Source organism: Budorcas taxicolor, chromosome 21 (assembly GCF_023091745.1).
Source record: "Budorcas taxicolor isolate Tak-1 chromosome 21, Takin1.1, whole genome shotgun sequence".
Classification (NCBI taxonomy): Eukaryota; Metazoa; Chordata; class Mammalia; order Artiodactyla; family Bovidae; genus Budorcas; species Budorcas taxicolor.
In genome coordinates this window covers 4,709,058-4,730,727 of record NC_068930.1, presented here as the reverse complement: position 1 = coordinate 4,730,727, position 21,670 = coordinate 4,709,058, and the positions used below count along the sequence as shown (strand labels likewise).

Sequence of the window (21,670 nt, the reverse complement as noted above, 5' to 3'; positions counted from 1 at the left end):
GGGTGTGTGTGCGCGTGCACCAGATTTTGACAAATTGGAGCTGATCACTCTTTAGCCTACTAAGGTTTTCTTTCAAACAGTTAAGATCCGATTCCTGTATGTGCTTGTTTAGCTACCTACTGTGTTTAAAATGGCAATAATTTACAATAGTATTCATTTCGTTTTCTTACTCTGACATCTTTCCTTAGTTCTTTTTTATAAAGGAAACAGGTTGGATTAGGTGATCTCCCAGGTAATTTTCAGCTTGGATATTATATGTTCACTTTCTTCTTTTTAAAATATGTATGTATATTTTAATTAAAAACATTTAAAACAGAGTAAATAATATAGCAAATACTCAGTTAGTCACCACTCAGAACTATAAATTAAGCAAATTTTGATCCTTTGAGAAACAAATGCAGTCTTACATATTCACTTGTAGCCGCCTCATGCCCAAGTCCTATTAATTCTCTCTTTACCTAAGGTAATAATGATTCTGGGGTTCTTGAATTTCATACCCTTGTTTATACTTTTACTGTATATATGTACTTGTATCTGTGAATGATATATGTGGTATTGGATTTTGTGTTTTAAAATTTTTGTGAAGTGATAGTGTGTATCTTTCAGCTTTTTTTCTTTTTACTATTTTTTGGCACATGTATGTTGATCCATGTAGCTCTAGTTTAGTTTAAGTGCTGTATAGTACTCCGTTGTACAATATATCAAATATGTGTGTCTCTCGGTTAATGGATATTTGAGTTGTTTCCTTTTCTGTTGCAATGCTGCAGTGATCATTTGTACACATTTCTTTGCATGTATTTCTTTATAGAAAGATTCATGGAAGTGAAACTGCTGGGAAATAGATTGTGAATATCTTTAACTTTACTACATGTTGCTAAATTCTCTAAAATGTCAGTATATGCTTATCAGCAGTATATGGACATTACTTTTTCTAATGTCCTAGCCTATACTTGAAATTGTCAGATTTTAACATTTTTGCAGATTTGAAGGGTGTGAAATGATATCTCATTTTAATTTTCATTTGCCTGAGTTATTAATTCTGGGTGCTGGATATATGGATATGAAGTTTATTAATATGTGTTTTAAATGTTTCCTGAATTAATGTTTTAAAAGGAAAAAAGATACTGTTATGCAACACTTATGTTATAAAGGATCTTGGAGATCATCTCATCCAGCATTCTTAATTTATAATGCAGCCAAGAGAGTTAAGGTTAGTCATTAGAATAATAATAACAGAAAATGGTACTTACTCTCCATTGTGATATTCTCTTCTGGGATATAATATTTCAGCTTTTCAATTGAAGCTCATGAGTCTTTTATGATTTCTGTTTTTATTGGATTTTAATTTTTAAATTTAATTTAAAATTTTAATTTTAATGTCTGCTAATCATTGAGAGGTTTCTGTTATTTATCTTTTTGCATTTAGGTCAGTCTGGGGGGAAGTTAGGAATTGGGGGTTTTTTTTTGTATGAAAAACTAGCATCAGCATTAAGCATTGGATCCTTTCCTCATTATTTTCTTTAGTATCACCTGTATCAGCTACCAGAGGTTTGGGTTTGGTTTTAATTTCTTTATTTTATTTTCTTTAAGCACTGTTACTGTATTACTTTGTTTCAAATAACTTTATATTAAGCTTTGAAATCTGTGAGTCAGAACTTACTCTTTTATTTTCAGAATTATTTTTCTTAGACTTTCATTCTTTCATAATCCATAACATATAATATATATGAAATACATATGGAATAATACATATGAAATACATATGGAATAATACATATGAAATATATATGGAATAATATATATGAAATATATATGGAATAATATATATGAAATATATATATGGAATAATATATATGAAATATATAGGTGGAATATATTTGGAATAAAATATTCCATAAGTATTTAAAACCAGTGTATCAATTTTCTTTGGGGATATTATTGGGAAATGCATTGAGTATTAACTTGAGAATTGACATAGTATACATTGCCATTTATTTGTTGTGAGTTTTACGGTTTTCTTTATAAATTCTTTTTATACTTTATTGAATTTATTCCTAGACATTTGGTCTATGCATATTTAGGATTTTTTTCTTTTATTACATTTGATCATTGGTGGTGTTGATTTTGTAGCCATTAACTGGGGGGACCTCTCATCACTACTAATAGTTGTAACTCTTTTAGATTATTGTAAGCAACTGATTCTTTCTCCAGTGATCTTTTAAAAATACAAGTCTTATTTTGTTACTGTTTAAAATTATTTTGTGACTTTCTGCTGCTTTTAGAATAAAATGGGAATCCTTAATTGATCTACAAGGTCCCATGAGATCTGAATTCTCTCTGCTTCCTCAGGTTTGACTCACATTCTCCTTTTTTAGAACCATCTAACAGTATTGGCCTGTATTCAGTTTTTTGAGCTATCCAATCTCCTTGTTGCAAACCTTTTGCCCAGTGCATTTCAGTCTGCTTAGACTGTGGGCAAGAATCCCTGAGAAGAAGTAGAGTAGCTCTCATAGTCAACAAAAAGAGTGTGAAAGGCAGTACTTAGGTGCAGTCTCAAAAACGACAGAATGATCTCTGTTCATTTCCAAGGCAAATCATTCACTTTCATAGTAATCCAACTCTATGCCCCAACCACTAATGCCAAAGAAGCTAAAGTTGAATGGTTCTATGAAAACCTACAAGACCTTCTAGAACTAACTGGAATGAAAAATTAAGACGTCAAAAGACACCTGGAGTAACAAGCAAGCTTGGCCTTGGAGTACAAAATGAAGCAGGGCAAAGGCTAACAGTTTTGCCAAGAGAACGCATTGGTTATAGCAAACACTCTCTTCAAACAACACAAGAGGAGCTCAACACATGGACATCAACAGATGGACAACACTGAAATCAGATTGATTATATTTTTTGCAGCCAAAGATGGAGAAGCTCTATACAGTCACCAAAACAAGACGAGGAGCTGACTGGCTCAGATCATGAATTCCTTATTGGAAAATTCAGATTTCAATTGAAAAAAGTAGGGAAGACCACTAGACCATTCAGATATGACCTAAATCAGATCCCTTATGATTATACAGCAGAAATGACAAATAGATTCAAGCTATTATATCTGATAGATAAAGTGCCTGAAGAACTGTGGACGAAGGTTAGTGATTTGTACCGGAGGTGGTGATCAAAATCATTCCCGAGAAGAAATGCTAAAAGGCGAAATGGTTGTCCAAGGAGGCCTTACAACTAGCTGAGAAAAGAGAAGGGAAAGGCAAAGGAGAAAAAGAAAGATATACCAATCTGAATGCAAATTTCCAAAGAATAGCAAGGAGAGATATGAGCGCCTTCCTCAGTGATCAGTGCGAAGAAATAGAGGAAAACAATAGAATGGGAAAGACTAGAGATCTCTTCAAGAAAATTAGAGATACCAAGGGAACATTTCATGCAAAGATGGGCACAATAAAGGACAGAAATGCTATGGATCTAACAGAAGCAGAAGATATTAAGAAGAGGTGGCAAGAATACACAGAAGAACTGTACAAAAAAGATCTTCATGACCCAGATAATGACAATGTTCTGATCTCACCTAGAGCCACACATCGTGGAATGCAAAGTAAAGTTGGCCTTAGGAAGCATCACTACGAACAAAGGTAGTGGAGGTGATGAAATACTAGCTGAGCTATTTCAAATCCTCAAAGATAATGCTGTGAAAGCTCTGCACTCAATATGCCAGCAAATTTGGAAAACTCAGCAGTGGCCACAGAACTGGAAAAGGTCAGTTTTCATTCCAATCCCAAAGAAAGGCAATGCCAAAGAATGTTCAAACTACTGCATAGTTGCACTCATCTCACATGATAGCAAAGTAATGCTCAAAATTCTCCAAGCCAGGCTTCAACAATACATGAACTGAGAACTTCCAGATGTTCAAGCTGGATTTAGAAAAGGCAGAGGAACCAGATCCAATTGCCAATATCAGTTAGATCATTGAAAAAGCAAGAGAGTTTCAGAAAAACATCCACTTCTGCTTCATTTACTATGATAAAGCCTTTGACTCTTTGGATCACAGCAAACTGGAAAATTCTTCAAGAGATGGGGATACCTCACCATCTTACCTGCTTCCTGAGAAACCTGTATGCAGGTCAAGAAGCAACAGTTAGAACTGGACATGGAACAACAGCCTGGTTCCAAATAGGAAAAGGAGTACGTCAAGGCTGTATATTGTCGCCCTGCTTATTTAACTTATATGCAGAGTACATCGTGTGGAATGCTGGTGTGGATGATGCACAAGCTGGAATCAAGATTGCAGGGAGAAATATTAATAAACTCAGATACGCAGATGACACCACCCTTATGGCAGAAAGTGAAGAAGAACTAAAGAGCCTCTTGATGAAAGAATAGGAGCGTGAAAAAGCTGGTTTAAAACTCAGCATTCAAAAATGAAGATCATGGCATCTGGTCCCATCATTTCATAGCTCATAGATGGGGAAAGAAGGGAAACAATTACAGACTTTATTTTCTTGGGCTCTAGAATCACTGCAGATGGTGACTGCAGCCATAAAATTAAAAGATGCTTGCTCTTTGGAAGAAAAGCTATGACCAACCTAGACAGCATATTAAAAAGCAGACATTACTTTACCGACAAAGGTTCATATAAGCTGTGGTTTTTCCAGTAGTCATGTGTGGATGTGAGAGTTGGACCATGAAGATACCTGAGCGCTGAAGAATTGATGCTTTGAACCGTAGTGTTGGAGAAGACTCTTGAGAGTCCCTTGCACAGCAAGAAGATCAAACCAGCCCATCCTATAGTAAATCAGTCCTGAATATTCATTGGAAAGTCTGATGCTGAAATTGAAGCTTCAATATTTTATCCACCTGATGCAAAGAACTGACTCATTGGCAAAGATCTTGATGCTGGGAAAGACTGAAGGCAGCAGGAGAAAGGGACGATAGAGGATGAGATGGTTGCATGGCATCATTGACTCGATGGATGTGAGTTTGAACAAGCTCTGGGAGTTGGTGCTGGACAGGGAAGCCTGGCGTGTTGCAGTACATGGGGTTACAAAGAGTCGCACATGACTGAGCGACTGAATGAACTGAGTATACAGTTAGCTAGGCAATGGCACCCCACTCCAGTACTCTTACCTGGAAAATCCCATGGATGGAGGAGCCTGGTAGGCTGCAGTCCATGGGGTTGCTAAGAGTCGGACGCGACTGAGTGACTTCACTTTCACTTTTCACTTTCCTGCATTGGAGAAGGAAATGGCAACCCACTCCAGTGTTTTTGCCTTGAAAATCCCAGGGCCGGGGGAGCCTGGTGGGCTGCCATCTATGGGGTCACACAGAGTCGTACAAAACTGAAGCAGCTTAGCAGCAGAGCAGCAGCAATTTTTATCCATCCATTCGTGCTCAGCTTAAATATTACTCAGGGAACCTTCCTTGAGAATCTTGTTGTATTTACTAGTATAGGGCTTTCTTGTATGGTACGGTGATTGAATTCTGCTTTTCCTCAGTAAGTACTTAACTCATCTGATACTGAATAATTCTTTTGAATTGAAGAGTCAATGAGAAAAATCAGTTTTTTTTAAAATTGCAAATTCAGGCATTTGTGAGTGTTGGATGAATGAATGTTCGTATACTGATTGATCAAAATTGCATTTTTCCCCCTCCAATTAGAGAAGTATTACAATAACTGCTCAAAAGAAAATTTGTAATTAGGCTACAGTCAAGTATTTTACCCTACATTAATAGATGATTAAATGTGCTCAGTGTTTAATCTTACGTCCTTCAAGTAGAGATGGTCTTTAGAAATACAATTTTCTGTTTTTTAAATAGATACAGTCTAGTTCACTTAAAATTATATTTCGTGAAATTTTGAAAGCATTTTGAAGTTAAATTAGAAGCTAATGGTCTTTTGTTATTCTTAATTTAGATTTTAGGAGTTTAGTTGCTACATTTGATAGGTGAAATGTAATAAACTGAAAATACGTGTTCATGATAATTTCAGGGAAAACCCACCTACCTTTAGTTCTTCTGGTATATTGCATTATGAATATTTTTTGTCTGTGTGCTGAATACTAATGTGATTTTTGGTTTTATTTTAGATTACATTCTACATAACATTGAACTCAGTTGTGCAGATGAAAATTTCAAAATAATAAGTCATTTGCACTATGTGTGTGGCACATTTGCTTCTGTTTTCAGAATATGGAATTTTTGACTGGAATAAGTGATTTATCATTAAAAGCTAGGAAATTGAAATAATTTTGGTAATTTCTTAAGGGTCTCTGTAAATAACATTTGAGATCTACACTAAGATAAGATTCTCTCACTGCTAATAAGTCACATAATAAACACTTCGGGAAAAGACTAATGCTGGGAGGGATCGGGGGCAGGAGGAGAAGGGGACGACAGAGGATGAGATGGCTGGATGGCATCACCAACTCAATGGACGTGAGTTTGAGCGAACTCCATGGTGATGGAGTTGGTGATGGACAGGGAGGCCTGGCGTGCTGCAATTCATGGGGTCGCAGAGTCGGACATGTCTGAGCACCTGAACTGAAATGAAACATTGGTGAGATGGCATTTTAATGTTGGCAGATCATGAGTTTTGTTCACTTTTTATAGTTATTCAGCCAGGTAAATAAGCATAGTTTATTTACTTTTGGAAATGTTCACAGAACCCAGATGGTGGGGAGGGTCAGGGGTCACATTAGAGAGTTCAGTTCTCTTCCAGTTCTGTGATTTTGATCTGAAATTCTACTCCTGTATATATAAAAGTCACTCTATAAAACTTGGATTTGCCAGCATGGCCTCAGTTCTAAATAGTAGGTTATTCCTGTAAATAATAAAATCAGAACTTCTAGCACTGTAACATTTCTAGAGAGCTCTTTAATATTTCATGGTTGGTTGTGCATCCCGTCAAATATTGGTGTACAGAATTATTTTTGAGAATAAGGAAATACAAAAAGTAATATGTATTTTTTAAAGTATAAAACAGTTAGTTTCCTCTTCCTTTCTTATTAGCCAATTCCAAAACTGAACAGTTGTTAAATTTAAGTGTAGAAAAGCATCACAACACCTGGTGAATACCAAACAAATGTAACTGTAAGTACAGGTATTTGTAGTGGTTTATAAAAATAATTCCATATACCTTATGTAATTTCCAACTTTTGAGATATAATTCATGTGCCATAAAATCTACCCTTTATAGTGGGTTTTAGAATATTCAATTGGCAGCCGTCACCGTCATCTATAAGTTTTAAACATTCTAATCGTCCCCAAGAGAAGCCCTATAGCTGTCATTCGCCATTCTTTCCACCAGCCCCTGGCAGCCACGAGTTGTCTTTCTTTCTTTGTGGGTTCCCTTTTCTGGATATTTCATATAAATGGAATTGTAAAGTGTGCATATGTTTGTGTATGGCTTCCTTTACTTAAATGATATTCTGAAGGTTCATTATACTGCATTGTATGAGTATACACATAGTCATGGTTATTCAGTCATCTATAAGTTTGGATTGTTTCCATTTTTTTATTATGAATCATGTTATGAATATTCACATATAAGCTTTTATGTGGACATACATATTCATTTTCTTGAGTACATAACTAGGAGTGAAACTCTTTGGTCTTAACTGTGTTTAACATTTCAAGGAACTGCCAAACTCTTTTTCCAAAGTGGCTGCACTATTTTACAGTTGCATTAGTAATGCATGAGAGTTCATTTCTAATTACTTCCCTGCCAAACCAGTTGTCTTGTGGATGTGAAGGTATCTGTGATTTTGATTTGCATTTGCTAAATGACTAACAGAGCCTACCAAGTGACACTAGTAGTAAGGCATCTGCCTGTCAGTGTAAGAGATGTACGAGACACAGGTTCAACCCCTGGATCGGAACGCCACCTGGAGCAGGGCATGGCAACCCACTCCAGTATTCTTGCCTGGAAAACCCCATGTCAGAGGAGCCTGGTGGGATATGGTCCATAGGGTCACAAAGAGTTGCACCCGACTGAAGTGACTTAGCACGCGTGCACGCTCAGATAACTAACATTTGTACCGATCATCCATCTCTGGAGATCTATTTAGATCCTTCGCTATTTTAAAACTGGGTCATTTTTCTTTTTATTGTTCTGGATGCATGTCCCTTATCAGATACATGATTTCTAAGTATTTCCACCCCCCCCCCCCCAAAAGTTGTGTTTTCAGTTTCATGGTTTTTTTTTCCTCTAAGGCATACAAGTTAAGTCCAGTTTACTGTTTTTCTTTTGATGTCTTTGGTGTTATTTAAGAAACCATTGCCTAACCAAGGCCACGCAGATTTATACCTGTTTGCTTCTGAGAGTTTTGTAGTCTTAGTTCTTACATTTTTGTTTGTCATCTGTTTTGAGTTAATTTTTGTGTATGATGTTATATGAAGTAAGAGTCCAACTATATTTTTTTCCATGTAGATATCCTGTTGTCCCAAAACCATTTGTTGAAAAACCTGTTCTTTCCCATTGAATTGTCTTGGCACCCTTGTTGAAAATCAGTTGGCCATAAATATAAGAGTGTATTTCTAGACTCTGAATTGTCTTCCATCCATTATGTCTGTTCTTAAGCCATTCACACACATTCTTGATTGCTGTAGATTTGTAGTAAATTTTAAAGTTGAAAAATGTGAATATTCACACTTGGCTTCTCTCTTGGCTATCTGCATTCTCTAAATTTCTGTGTGAATTTTAGAGTTAGGTTGTCAATTTCTGCTAAAAGGGGAGCCAGGATTTTGATAAAATTTGTGTTGAATCTCTTGATGTCTTTAAGGAGTTTTCTTGCATTAATATTTTTCAATTCATGAACATGGAATGTCTTTCTGTTTATTTAGGTCTTTAATTTTTTTGTGTTTTGTAGTTTTCGTTGTACCCATTTGACACTTCTGTTCAGAAAGAAATGTATTTTGTTTATATTTCTAAGACTCATTCTTTTTGATATTGAATTACTAATGAAAGTTCTAAAATTTTATTTTCAAATTGTTCATTGCTTGTGTATTTGTTTTCTGTACAACTTGGTTCCTCCCCTGCTTCTTAGCAATTTATTATAGAAATCTTTTCCCTGTGAATGGTTACATGTGCATCTCTACCTCATTCATTTAGCAAATATTTTTTAAGCACCTATTGTGTCATGGGCATTTTTCTAGATGCTAGTAGAGACAGCAGTGTACAAAACCCACCAAAGCTCCTGTTTTGATGGACTTTTGCTTAGTAGGGAAACAGCAAAAACAAGATACGTAGAATATATTGTATGTTGCAGTTTGTATGCAGTTGCAGTATATTGTACTTCTGAGGAGAAAAAGGAGTGGGAGATGAAATATTTGAGCATGCAGGGGGCAATGCAAACTTTAGTATGACCGGAGAAAATCTCAGTGAGATAGTGATTTGAGTAAAGAACTGATGGATAACTGAGGGAAGAGCATTTCAGACACAGAGGGTAGTGCATAAGGGAACAGTGAGGTGGGAGAGTGCCTGGTTTGAGAAACTGCAAGGTGGCCGGTGTGGCTGTAGAAAGGTGAAAGGTGGCGATCAAGTCAGAAAGGGGAATGTAGGGTGCATGGCATTTGGTCATAATAAGGGGTCTGAAGTTTACTTTTGAGTGAGATGGGAAGCCCTTGAAAGTTTTTGAGTAGAGTGGAAAGTTCTGACTTACGTCAGAAGATCCCTCTGGCTGCCATGGTTAGTGTAGATTGAAAGAGAAGGGCAGAATCAGGAGGCCAGTTGATAGGCTACTACAGGAATACACGTTAAGAGGTGATGATGGGGGCTTGGACAGGCTGAGGCTGATGAGGTTGGTAAGAAGAGGTTGAATCACTGATACGTGTTGAAGCTCTAGTCTGTAGGATTTGGTGATGAGTCAGATTTAAGTGTGGAATAAAGGGAGAAGTAAAAGGTGACACTGAGGTTTTGGCTAGAACAACTGACAGAATGGAGTTGAACAGTACTTTTTAATTATTGCAGCAAATCTGTGTATGCTATCACATACCCACATAACTACAGATAATTGAGATTTCTCTACTTTGTATTTTATCACTGATTTTTTTTGTTAAATACAAAATGGCTGTACAAAGTGTATTTATTTATTTAGTGAATATTTGCATATTTTCCAGTTTTAGGCTGTTGTGAATAAAGGTCCTCTTTGCACATGTGTGTCTTTTGGTATGTGAACATGTTTTCATTCCTCAGATTTTAAGGCCTTAAACTGGAATTACTGGGTCATGTGCTTCCTAGGTGGTGCTGGTGGTAACCTGCCTGCCAGTGCAGGAGATATAAGAGATGTGGGTTCGATAGCTGGGTTGGGAAGATCCCCTGGAGGAGGTATGGCAGTCCACTCAGGTATTCTTGCCTGGGGAATCGCATGGACAGAGGAGCCTGGTAGGCTACAATCCATAAGATCGCAAAGAGTTGGACATGACTGAAGCAACTTAGTATGCACATGTTAGTTTTATGTTTAAATTTATAAAGAACTGATGAACTTTTCCAGATGGTTATACCATTATGCATCCTCACCAGCAGCATACTAGAGTTCCGTTTCTTCCAAATCCTTGTCAATATTTGATATTCTCAAATTGCAGACACTGATGGGTGTGTAGTGGTATCCCATTGCAATTTCTCTTTAACTGTAATAAAATATGCATAACATAAAATTTATCATTTTAACCATTTTAATTGTGCAGCTCAGTGGCATAAAGTACACTCACATTGGGCGACCATCACTCTTAACCCATTTTTGAAACTTGTTTGTCATTCCAAACTGAAACTCTGCCCCCTTTAAACAGTAACCAGCTAATTTCTTCCCCTCCCTCCAGCCTCTCTTCTTCTGTCAGACTGAATTTGGCTGTTGTAGGTACTCGTGTAAGTGGAATCATACGATGTTCTTTTTTTTGCTTTTGGTTTATTCCAGTTAGCATGACGTTCTCAAGGTTGACCCATGTTACATCATATATCAGAATTTCTGTTTCAAAGCTGAATGATATCCATTGTGTCTATATACTGCATTTTGTTTAATCATTCATTCATTGAGGCTTGAGTTCCTTCCTTCCTTTGGCTATTGTGAATAGTGCTACTATAAACATGGGGTGTAAAAATCTCTTCAAAGTCCCTGCTTTCGTTTCTTTTGGTTATATAGCTAGGAATGGAATTGCTGCGTCATATGGTAATTCTATGTTTAATTATTTTGAAAACCAATATACCATTTTCCATAGCGGTTGTACTGTTTACCTTCCCACAAGGATTCCAACTTCTTCACATCTTTGCTAATACCTTGCTAATGTTATTTTTAAAAAGTAATTGTCATATAATGGGTGTGAAGTGTCATTGTTATTTTAATTTGCATTTCCCTGATTAATGATATTGAAGTTTTCATATATTTATTGGCCATGTGTATGTCTTTTTGTGAATATCCAACTATTTTCATTCTTTTTCTTTTCAGGCTACAAGTTCTTTTTTAGACAGGCATGTGTTCTATATCATTACTGATTTGGGGGCAGGGTACTTATTTTATTAAATTAGTGAAAATGAAGTCGCTCAGTCGTGTCCCAGTCTTTGTGACCCCGTGGACTGTAGTCCATGGAATTCTCCAGGCCAGAATGCTGGAGCGGGTAGCCGTTCCCTTATCCAGGGGATCTTCCCAATCCAGGGGTTGAACCCAGGTCTCCTGCATTGCAGGCAGATTCTTTACCAACTGAGCTCTCAGGGAAGCCCTAATTAAGAAGAGAGTAGTGTTGAAATGTTTAACTGTGATTGTGAACCTGCTATGTTTTCTTCCAGTTCTGTTCCTTTTTGTTCCATCTGTTTTGAAGTTCTGTTGTTCGGTGCATTCACATTGAGGACTGTTACCTCTCCTTGACGGACTGATTCTTTATCACTAAGAGATGTCTCTTCTCTTGGTAATGTTCCTTGGCCTGAAGTCTGCTTTGTCTGGTGTTAATATAGCTACTCCTCCTTTCTTATGATTCGTGTTTACATGTTTCTGTTTATTTACTTTCAATTTATATGCCATTATATTTAATATGTCTTTTATAGTTTGCAGTTACATCCTTTTTGATTGTTTACAATCTCTGCTTTTTGAGTTTTTGATCCATTTGTATTTATTGTAATTGTCAATATGGTTGAGTTTAAGAGTATCAGGTTACTGTTTGTTTTTTAGTTGTGTTATTTATACTACTTCCCTCCCCCACTTCCTGCTTTCTTTTGGATTAAGCATTATTTAGAAGTCTGTTTTATCTCCACTATTAGCTTGTATCTCTGTTTTTTCCCCAGTTGGTTGCACTAGTATTTACAGTATGCACCTTAGTTTATCTCAGTCTGCCATTAAAATAAGACCTCTTAGAGTAGAGGAATTCGAGAACATGATAAATTCGTTTGCCTTTCTTCATCCTTTTTTGCCATTTTAATCTTCTGTTTTGCTTTAATGCAAGCTATAAATTTCCACAGTAGAATTTCTGATTATTTCTTTAAATAGTCAGCTGATACATAAAGAAGTTTAAAAACCAGGAGCAATATTCTTTGATGTTTTGTTCATGTTTTCATTTCATTTCTTTTGCGTAGATTTTTTTCATGAACCCAAATTACTATCTGATATTATTTTCCTTCTACTTGAAAAAATAAAAAAAAATTTCTAGAGCACTAAGTCTGTTGGCCAGAAAAAACCTTTCAGCTTCTATTTGTATGAAAATGTTTTTATTTCACTTGTAAAAATTTTATTAGGAAAATTTTCAAACTTACACAGGTATGAAATAATTGTAGAATGTAGTTCTATACTTAATATTTTACTTTATTTAATGTCTCATATCTATCTATCTGTTAACTTGTTTTATTTCTTCTTTTTTTTTTTTTTTGTGGATGCTTTTCAAAGTTTTGTTTTGGCCAAAAAGTTAGGGATTTTCCATAACATTTTATAGAAAACTCCAAAAGAACTTTTTTGCTAACTCAATAAGTTGTTTAGAATATCTCATCCTTAATTTCATAATATACAGTTAACTAGAACTTATAAAATGTATAATTATTAATTTAGTGTATTGCACTTAACTAAATTTAGTATATTTTTCTGGTTATTGTTGGTACGTAACAGATCACCCCAAACTTAGTGTACTTCAAACATCTGCAGTTATTTATTTTGCTTATGAAGCTGTACTTTGGGGCAGAGATTGGCCAGGATAGCTTGTCTTGGCTTCCCCAAATTGGTTGTTTTGTTTTACACTCTTACCAACCATTACAAATTTCCAGTTGCTCTACATTCTTATCAGCATTTGGGACTCTCAGTCTTTTTGATGTAGCCATTCTAGTCTATATATAATGGTTTATCTTAACATTTTGAAGAATATTTATCACTTGATACATAACTCTAGTTTGACATTATTTTTTCCGCATTTGTTTCTGATGAGAAGTCTGTGGTTAGACTTAAGTTTCTTCCCCTGTTCATAAAGTGTTTTCCACCCCCTCTGGCGTCTCTTTTAAGATTTTCTCTTTATCCCTGATTTTCTTTGTGTTTATCTTGCTTAAGATTTATTGACTTTGGGTATATGTGTGTTTTTTGTTTGTTTGTTTTGGTCTGTGTGCTTATGCTTTCATCAGATTTGGAAGTGTCAGTCATTATTTCTTCACAAGTATTTTTTTGAAGTCACTTCTCTTCCTTCTGCATTGTTTTCCAGGGACTCTGGTAACATGTATAATGTTTGATCATTAACATTTTTAGTTCTTTTTTTGTCTCTCTCTGCTTCCATTTACTTTGTCTTGTTTTTTTCCCCCTGCAGTGTCAAATACTTTGAGATGATTTATATATTTAAGTAAATATTATATATTTATATACATTATTTTGTATTTCTAAAAGTTTCATTTTCATATATCCTTTTGAATCCTTGATCATATTTATAATATCTATTTTAAAAGTTCTCATCTACTGATTCACTTCAGGGTCTTTTGACTGGTTTTTCTGTTGGTTATTGGTCTTGTTTTCCTGTTTGTAAATTTAGTAGTTTACTACTGGATACTGAATATTGTAGTATTTTGTTGTTGAGTGGCTGGATTTTGTTGTCTTTTCAAATGTTAAATTTTGTTTTGGCAGCCATCGAATTAACTTGTTGCTCAGCTTGATTCCTTCAAGGCTCTGTTAGAGTGTATCTAGAAAAGGCTTTACTTTTGGGCTGGTAGCTACTAGAACGGCATGGCCTTTCTTAGTTTCCTGCTAAATGTCCCGTAAATGTCTATGAAATATTTTGAGTGTCAACATGTTCTCATCATTCTGATTGGGAGGAACTTAGGGATCTCCCAGTCTTGTATGAGCATTGGGAATATTTCAGCTCACAGCTCCTCTTTCTTCAGCTTCATGGAGTCTTTCACTTTATTCATGCCCAGTTTAGTATATAGTGACAGACTTAAAAGGACCCTCGAGTGGCAGGCTTATGGAAACTTTTCTCTGCTTAGCTCCCCTCTCTGGCACTCAGTCTTACTACATATTCTAGCCATTTTAGCCTACTCAACTCTGATCTCTTGCTTCACACCCCAGTGCGACTACTGTCTTCTGTCTGGGTTTCCCTCCATTGACTCTAGCAGAAAGTTGCCTTTGGGCAGAAATTCAAGCATTCAAAGGGTTCACCTTAACTCTGTTTATTCTTATGGATCACAGTCTCACACTGCCTCGTACCCAGGGTCTGAAAACATTTTTTCGTGTATGTTGTCCAGTTTTCTTGTTTTTGATAAGAAGTAACTGTTAGATACTTTTTGGATCTTTCTCTGGACTTACTTTCTGTTTCATCTACGTTTATTTATCAAGTGCACAGTATTTATAGCATACTGTGCTTTTTAAAATAAATTATAATGATTCAAGTATGATACACATACAAAAGGATATGAGTATGCACATAGGTTGTTGAACTTTCACACACTGAGCGCACAGACGTAGCCTGCATTCAGATCAAGGAATAAGATCAGTTCCTCTGAAGCCCCTTGTGCTCTCTTTGTCATTAATTCTCTTTCCTCAAGAGTAACCAGTATCCTGACTTCTACTGGCATAGATGAGATTTTCCTGTTTTTATATTTTATGTAACTAGAAACAGTCACATGTAGTTGTATCTGACTTATCTCACACATCATATTTGTGTGGTTCATCCACACTGTTGGTTGTCGCTGGTTGCTCATCATGTCTGTATGGTACAGTTGACCCTTAAGAAAGTTTAGGGCTTGGGGTGCCCATCCCCTGCACAGTCAGAAAGCTGCATGTATGGCCTTACAGTAGGCCTTGCAGACTTGACACTTCAGTGATTCCAACCACCTGTAAATAGTGTTACTATATTAGTGTATTTTCTGAAGAAAAATCCACATCTAAGTGGACCTGCATAGTTCAAACTTGGGTTGTTCAAGGATCAGCTGTATTTTGTTTTTCATTCTGCTGCTGATGGACATTTTAGTCATTTTTGGTTTAGGGTGACTAAGACTTGTTACTCTTAATTTTCCACTAAATGTCTTCTGGTGAACGTGTGTTCTCATTTCTGTTTGATGTACCTAGTGGAATTTTTAAGTTATAGGATATGTATACATTTAGTTTTAGTAGATAACTGTCATTTTTTTGAAGGGGTTGTATCAATTTTAATTATACTATTTAATATCCTACGCTTTAGTCCCTGGTAGAACAAGTTCTTTGGAAAGAGAGATGTTTCTTTTAGAAAATGAAATTTTCTTGGTGATTCTTACATCTTTGAGCTTCAGAATATACTTTCGTTAAATTGACTTGGGGTAAATTTGTGTTATTTTGGAATTAAGGGATACTCTTGTTTATTCGTCCATGAATTGCATTCAGAACTAGTTCAGAATCCTTTGTCAGGCCATGAGCTTTACTCTTCCCCGCCCCCCCTCCTTGTACACAGGAGGTGTGGAGGCAAGAAAACAGTCCCCAATATGATGAAAGTAAACATAAAGGATATGCGCCTTCCCCTCAGCCAGCTTACAATTAGAAGCACTGTGAAATGTGTACAGTTAGCTATAATATATAAAATAATAAACTTAAGATAGAAATTAATATAGTATTAGGAATATATAGTAAATGATTACAGAAGAGATTAGAGAATTGTGTGGTACAGTATTTAAAATGAGTATTTTTTAACAGGGCATAATAGGTGGGTGGGAGATAAAGGTTAGTAAAAGAGAAGTATTTCGGGGTAAAGTGTTGTGAGAAACAAAAGCATTGAAGTCAGAAATACAGATGACTAGTAAGCAACAGTTAGAACTGGACATGGAACAACAGACTGGTTCCAAATAGGGAAAGGAGTACGTCAGGGCTGTGTATTGTCACCCTGCTTATTTAACTTATATGCAGAGTACATCATGAGAAATGCTGGGCTGGAAGAAACACAAGCTGGAATCAAGATTGCCGGGAGAAATATCAATAACTGCAGATAGGCAGATGACGCCACCCTTATGGCAGAAAGTGAAGAGGAACCAAAGAGCCTCTTGATGAAAGTGAAAGAGGAGAGTGAAAAAGTTGGCTTAAAGCTCAACATTCAGAAAACGAAGATCATGGCATCTGGTCCCATCACTTCATGGAAAATAGATGGGGAAACAGAGGAAACAGTGTCAGACTTTATTTTTGGGGCTCCAAAATCACTGCAGATGGTGACTGCAGCCATGAAATTAAAAGACGCTTACTCCTTGTAAGAAAAGTTATGACCAACCTAGATAGCATATTCAAAAGCAGAGACATTACTTTGCCAACAGAGATCCATCTAGTCAAGGCTATGGTTTTTCCTGTGGTCATGTATGGATGTGAGAATTGGACCATAAAGAAAGCTGAGCTCTGAAGAATTGATGCTTTTGAACTGTGGTGTTGGAGAAGACTCTTAAGAGTCCCTTGGACTGCAAAGACATCAGAACAGTCAATCCTGAAGGAAATCAATCACGAATATTTATTGGTGCTGAAGCTAAAGCTGCAGTACTTTGGCCACCTGATGAGAAGAGCCGAATCATTGGCGAGGACCCTGATGCTGGGAAAGATTGAGGGCAAGGGGGCAACAGAGAATGAGGTGGTTGGATGGCATCACTTACTCAATGGACATGAGCTTGAGCAAGCTCCAGGAGATATGAGGGACAGGGAAGCCTCGTGTGGGTGGGGCACAAAGAGTTGGACACAACTTAGTGACTGAACAACAATGGAAGGAAAAAACATGTTCTTTAGAATCAGACAACTTGATCTGAACCTTATACTTACTAGTTAAGTGACCTAAAGCAAGTCACCTAAAAGGAAATATTCCTCTTTTGTAAGATGTTTATCCTGAGAAGTATATTTTGTGAACATTTTCAAGCAGTGGAAGTATAAAAACAAATTATATGTGTGTTCTCTAAAAGTGTGGTCTAGTCTGAGAGAAGAGGCTGGACTGGCAGATTTTTTCCGAATCGTGTACAGTTTCATCTGAAATGCTACTCTGGAACAAAACCAACAACAGAATAATTGGGGGAAGTGTTGGAGTGTGGGGGAATTTCTGAGATAGAATTGATAGCAGTGGGTAAGTTTGTTGTACTGGAAAGGGCTTCTCTTTAGAATATGACTCAGTTTTCTAATTTGGATGACTGGAGTGGTAGTGGTATCATTACTTCCCCTGGTTTTTCTTAATATGTCTGGGATAAACATTATTCATGCCTCAGTGCTCAGTTTATTTCATGCCTCAGCGCTCAGTTTATATGTTACTTTATAAAGAACATCTTTACATTTTTTCCCAGACTTAAGTCAGAATACTTTTATCTGTGCACTTAATGTTGTGGTTTCTTCTTCACAACACTTAACTGTGCATTGCAGTTACCTACTTTATTGTGGTTTTTATTGTTTGTGCCCATTTCCCCCATTACATGGGAAGAAGAGCAAGTCTAGTTTCCAATTCTGGGGAGAGGGTCACTAAAACTTTATTTATAGACTGAGTTTTGAATTTATTTTAATTTTTAAAATTACTTAATTTTAATTGGAGGCTAATTACTTTACAATACTCATAGTGGTTTTTGCCATACATTGACAGGAATCAGCCCTGAGTGTACATGTGTCCCCATCGTGAACCGCCCCCCCCCCCCCCCCCCCCCCGTATCATCCCTCAGGGTTGTCCTAGTGCACCGGCTTTGAGTGCCCCACTTCATGCGTTGAACTTGGACTGGCAATCTATTTCACATTTGGTAATATACATGTTTCAATGCTTTTCTCAAAACCATCCCACCCTTGCCTTCTCCCACAGAGTCCAAAAGTCTGTTCTTTATATCTGTGTAAGAGCATGTCTAGTTTCCTTACCAGTATGTCTTCATCCACTTGTAGACCTTCAAACATATTTTTAAATTCAGGCTATAATTGACATATAGCATTGTATTAGCTTTAGGTAGTAGACATTCTTTGAGTGATCTTTAGTATCAAACTGTACAGTGGTTGGGCTAAATAAAAATGAGGAGGAAAATAATGGCACCATTTTTTCTCGTTTTTCACCTTTTTTTTTTTAACCATTTTTCTTATCTGTAATTAGTAGGACAACAAGAGTAGGAAGAGTAGGCATATCAAGATGGAGTGAGGTTTTTTTTTAAATAATTGAGTTTGATTTTATATGCTAATGAAACATCCCAAGTGCATGTGTACCATTGGTAACTGAGAGTAGCAGGCTTATGACTCAAGAGATCAAGGCTTAAAAGGTGTAAGGGCTCTTAAGATGTAAGGGATCTTAAAAGATGTTGCAGCTGCTGCTAAGTCGCTTCAGTTGTATCCGACTCTCTACGACCCCATAGACAGCAGCCCACCAGGCTCCGCTGTCCCTGGGATTCTCCACGCAAGAATACTGGAGTGGATTGCCATTTCCTTCTCCAGTGCATGAAAGTAAAAAGCGAAAGTGAAGTCACTCAGTCCTTAGCGACCCCATGGACTGCAGCCTACAGGCTCCTCCGTCCATGGGATTTGGCAGGCAAGAGTACTGTAGTGGATTGCCATTGCCTTCTCTGTAAAAGATATTAGGGATCCTAAATATATAGAGAGGTGATGGAGGAACAGGTGCTGACCTTGTCCAGAAAATTAATTTAACCTAAATTAAATAGCGCCTTTTCTTACGTTAGGCAAAGGGCTACTGATGGAAACTTAGAGGCTGTGGTTGGGGAGTAGGAAGATGAACTAGCAGAAGACTTAGCTCCAGTCAGAGGTAGAGCACTGACAGGTACAGCGTTACGGAAGCCAGGAGGGTTGAGAAATGGTTAGCATTGTGAAATACTGCAGAGAAAAAGTAGGATTAAGAGGTCATAAGATGTAGGACATATAAGAATGATGATGACTTTTATAAGAAAACTTTCAGTATGTGAAGTTTTGTATGTTAGCATCTGAGGTAATGATCTTGGTGGTTAAAGGAAGGTAATGGTACTGTAAAGTGTTAATGGAGTTGAGGGAATTATGATGGAAGTACTATAAGAAAGTAATATTTAAAAATTTTAGTTTACCTGCAGAGTGAACTAGAATGAGGAGAACCTAAAGGCAGGAAGATTTATGCAAGAAAATTATTGGGAACATGCTTTTGTTGAGAAATTTAAAATGAATGAGTTTGTCAACAAGTAGCTTTCCCATAAATTCAAGACACTGTAAACATGGCATAAATGAGAACAGGATTGCTAAGTGGACATAATGAAAAAGTGATAGAAAAAGTAGTCTGGAAATTTAGTTTGTCCCAGGGTTACATGGAGGTGAAGGAAATAGGCTATTGGAGAGGAGATAAAAGACATGACAGAAGTGAGAATAGGCAGATGGACTGTTTTAAGGATAAATGAAAATGATAGCAGGACAGGTGGATATAGATTCATATTGACGTTTCTTATTTTTACATTCATTTCTTATTCTTTGATTAATACTGAGCCCTCTGTTGAATATAAAGAAAATAAAGGCACTAGGTATGGTGTAAGAGTGCTAATGGTTAAATGTACAGAGTGCAACTAGCATTTTTGGTGCTTACAGTTTCTGTTACTTATCCTGTATCTTCATAGATTTGGTATATTTCTTTGATGATTATGTGTTCCTAATCCTCTAAGGCAAAGTATCTCAAATTGGGGTATGCATATCACATGAAATGTGTGTTTAAAATACAGATCCCCATATCCCCATTTTATATACTGAATCACAGTCTCTGGAGGTTGAGATCAAGTAAGTATCTGCATTTTTTTTTTACAGATTCTTTAGGTGATTGTATTATAGAAGAGAGTTTTGAGACTCAGTCTGTTAAGATCTTAACATTTGATTAATTTTAAAAACAGTAATTATATGCTGCTGCTGCTGCTGCTAAGTCACTTCAGTGGTATCTGACTCTGTGCGACCCCATGGACTGTAGCCCACCAGGCTTCTCTGTCCCTGGGATTCTCCAGGCAAGGACACTGGAGTGGGTTGCCATTTCCTTCTCCAATTATATGCAGTATATTCATTTTCTGACAACAACCTTTAGGATGCTGAGTGGGTTTCCTGACTTGGTGGGGAACTTGGTTTCTTCATATGTAGTAAGAGGAAATGTATTAAAAAAAAAACTTCAGTTCTGTTCAACTGAGATGTGCTCTGATGGTGTACAAATGAGATAAGAATTTACAGTGATTATTTGGATCCATGCTGAAACTTAAAGGCTTCAAAAAAATTTTTTTTTATAAGAGAGAAGTTTTGATAGATTAAATGTTTGATTTAAAAAATAATAATTGCTACCATACATTGAGGCCCTATTATGCTCCCGACAACATTGTCTTACATACTTAAAAAATATTTTCGCTAATACAACAATCTGACACCTAAGACTTACAGGACACTCCCAAGCTGCTGCTCTGGGAGGTGGCTGGGCAGATGCTCCTGTATGTACCTAACATAGCAGATGCTCAGCATATAGAATTTAGTTAAAGCTTAACTGTGTAGGTATCTGAAGGAATTCGAGACACGTACTTAAACAGTTGTCATGTATTTTCAGCCGTGTTGGAGAGAGATAGGAGTAAGGAAATGGAGAGCAGTAAACTCTGTGGCTGAAAATGGGCATCATGGTTCTGCCCGCTGGAAGCACTCAGGCCACAGGGCCTGCCTCACGACCTGTCCATACATCCTGGCAGCAGCTCTTAGGGGCATTTGTCTCTTGATATGTTTTGAATATTCACAGATATTACAAATGAGTTTGCTTCTGTAATTTTTGAGCAATTGTTTTTCTTTGAAAGTTGTCTATTCAGTTGTCTATGTAAAAAGAATTGAGTGAGGTGTTTTATGTTTTAGGTTAAAAATCTGTAAGAGCCTGATTTTAGAATTCACCAGCTCCTCAGAAGTTTGGCGAAATATGGTATGTTTCTGTTTTATTTTTTGAAAGTCAAAATTGCATGAATATCTTAATGTCATGATTAGAATAGTGATGTATTCAGCAGATTTGGATGACTGCCATTTTTTAAAGGATTATTCTGCTAGGTGCTAAATCACTATGCTGCCAGGTAGACTGTGTGAGGGCTCCAAGTGGGATTCAGAAAGAAATTTAGAAGAGGTTAGTGTGCTATCAGGGGTAAAATAATTGTTTAAGAAGATTGAGGGGGCGAGTTTGGCTGTTAGGTTATGAGTTAATAATAGCTTCCATTTATTGGGTTTTTTCTATGTGCCAGACACTGTTTTGAACAAAATACATGTTTGTTCATCCTCATGACACACTTCTGAAATAGGTACTA

General features: G+C 36.6%; 1 protein-coding gene across 4 annotated transcripts in view; it reads left to right on the top strand.

Annotated features, from left to right (window-relative positions):
* Window positions 1-21,670, top strand: part of UBE3A (ubiquitin protein ligase E3A) — a 92,991-nt gene that overhangs the window by 9,654 nt on the left and 61,667 nt on the right. For 2 of the 4 annotated variants that reach the window (XM_052659712.1, XM_052659709.1), the window contains exon 2: window positions 21,234-21,297. The exons of the other annotated variants lie outside the window; for them this stretch is intronic. The gene's annotated coding sequence lies outside the window, so the exon portion shown is untranslated. The remainder of the gene's footprint in view (window positions 1-21,233; window positions 21,298-21,670) is intronic. 4 annotated transcript variants of the gene reach the window in all.